This window comes from Sparus aurata, chromosome 21 (genome assembly GCF_900880675.1).
Source record: "Sparus aurata chromosome 21, fSpaAur1.1, whole genome shotgun sequence".
Taxonomy (NCBI): Eukaryota; Metazoa; Chordata; class Actinopteri; order Spariformes; family Sparidae; genus Sparus; species Sparus aurata.
In genome coordinates, this window is record NC_044207.1 from 14,256,435 (window position 1) to 14,258,510 (window position 2,076).

The following is a 2,076-nucleotide window of genomic DNA, read 5'->3' on the forward strand; positions in this document are numbered from 1 at the left end:
CAGGCAGGTGAAACAACAGACACTGCCACTCATTGTCAGCTGGTGCTTGTGCTACGTTGCATTGACAGCCTGAATAAAGTCCAAGAGCGTTTTTACGAGTTCATCCAGCTTCCAAACGCGACCGCTGACACAGTCGCCACTGCGGTGTTGGAAAGGCTGAAGATTATTCTTCCTGAGGGACAACGGGGGAAACTACTCGCCCAGGTCTATGGCAGAGCTGCCGTGATGAGAGGAGCTACAGGTGGCGTCCAGCGCAACATTCACGACGTTTACGGGAGACCCCACTACGTACACTGTTACGCTCATCAGCTGATCCTGATATTGCAGCAGGAAACATCCCACATCAGAGGTGAGCTGTAACAGTGTTCTGTATACAGGTCATGATGTGTTTACCTTTGTGTTCAATTCCTGTATAATTATGACAGTTAGCCTGTGTATTTGAATATCCTGAACTATTCACCACACGGAAGAACGTAAACACACTGAAATGTTTAGATGTAGTTTTTTCATATTTATGATATTTAACAATAAGCTGTCCTTGTTTTTCCATGATATTTGATATGGTCTGCTTGTAAGGAGATGATGATGATATTTACACGGTGAGATGTGAACATTTAATTCTACTGTTTATTATGTGTAGTGTAAAAATCTATCATTTCGTAGGTATGTGATACTGTGGCAAGGAGGAGGTGAAAAGAAAGGAAAAATACTAAAAGCTCAACAACGCCACCCTGGGAATTTCACCCAGAGAATTATTTTCTTATGCAAGGCACACAGGTTCGTAGTTACTTAAAGGCGAGAGACGTGGTTCAAAGTTTTAAAATGCATTTTATTTTAATATATTCTTAAAAATCAATTAACTCATTCACACAAAAGACAAACCTAATCAGGGCTGAGGCCGAAGTGGATGGACGAAGGCTAGTGCAGGGGAGGAATCCACCAAAATAAAGAAACAAACTTAAGTCACCGGGCACACGTGGCAGACACACTCTCAGTGAAGAAAAACCCACTCCAAGGGACACAGCAAGACAAGACAAGGGAGGATGCCACCACCAGGTCACCAGCAACGCCACCACCGGCCTACAGCAACTGAAAAGGGAGGAAACAACAAATTAGTGGGGTTGCACACACACACACACACACACACAAAATGAAAGAAAACCTAACAAAACCATAACAGACAGACCCCTTCCCTAAAATCACAATATATCACTTAACTGCTGATATAACCAAAAAAAGAAAGAAAACAAAACTCAGTTACCAAATTCAATTAACGAGATTTACAAAATAGATTTACATAAACAGAATCCAAAATGAACTCAAACACACACTCAAAAATAATGAAACAGGATCCACACATTGATACACTCATTCACATAAGGGGCACCAGTCCCCAGTAAAACAGATAGTCGGGCCCAGCAGCGTGCGGCCGACCAACTGTCCTGTACAAGCCGACACTTCCGATGACCGCAGGACAACACCGTACGGCATGCAGCAGCAGCAAATATGAACGAGATGAACGTAGTAAACAACGCTCAAAGCAGCAGCGGCCCAGGGAGGTGGCTACAGTAACACCTAATTAAGGAAAACCATCATTAGCATTGGCTAAGTTAAAATGATGAGGTTATGCATTAACGTATAGGCTACATACCTTTTTAGTAGCACAGACACTCACACACTCATGAGAGGAGGGAGGGAGAAAGGACTCCAGGCAGCCGCCAGCATTTACCTGTGACCACACTAGCATTAGCCACCTAGCAGCATCAACCACAACGGAGAGAGAGATGACACTCACCACCGCCAAACAATCACAGCGGCGCACACGGACAGGAAGCACACAGCAGCACACGATCGCCCTACAACACAACACAAATGCCTAAAACATAATGATCGAAATAAAACGAGCAGCGAGGTGAAGCAGCGTGCAGCCATACCTGTCGGGCACACAACCGCCGACCCGGAAATGATGAGAGGACCAACCGGTGGGCAGACTACCGCTTTTATACTGGCCCACCCCAATGCATAGCGGAAACCATAGTAACCAAATGTAAACAAAGGGCAAGAGGGGAAACAAGA

The 2,076-nt window shown here is 44.8% G+C and overlaps 1 long non-coding RNA gene across 3 annotated transcripts; it reads right to left on the reverse strand.

Annotated features, from left to right (window-relative positions):
• Positions 1 to 808: 808 nt before the first annotated feature.
• Positions 809 to 2,076, reverse strand: LOC115572650 (uncharacterized). 3 transcript variants are annotated; one of them, XR_003982119.1, is made up of 4 exons: positions 1,935 to 2,076; positions 1,796 to 1,856; positions 1,652 to 1,729; positions 809 to 1,575 (listed from the first exon to the last, which is right to left on the reverse strand). It is a non-coding gene; the product is annotated as an uncharacterized LOC115572650 (long non-coding RNA). The 3 variants fall into 3 exon arrangements; XR_003982118.1 differs by having other exon boundaries at positions 809 to 1,089; positions 1,935 to 1,973; XR_003982117.1 differs by having other exon boundaries at positions 809 to 1,729; positions 1,935 to 1,973.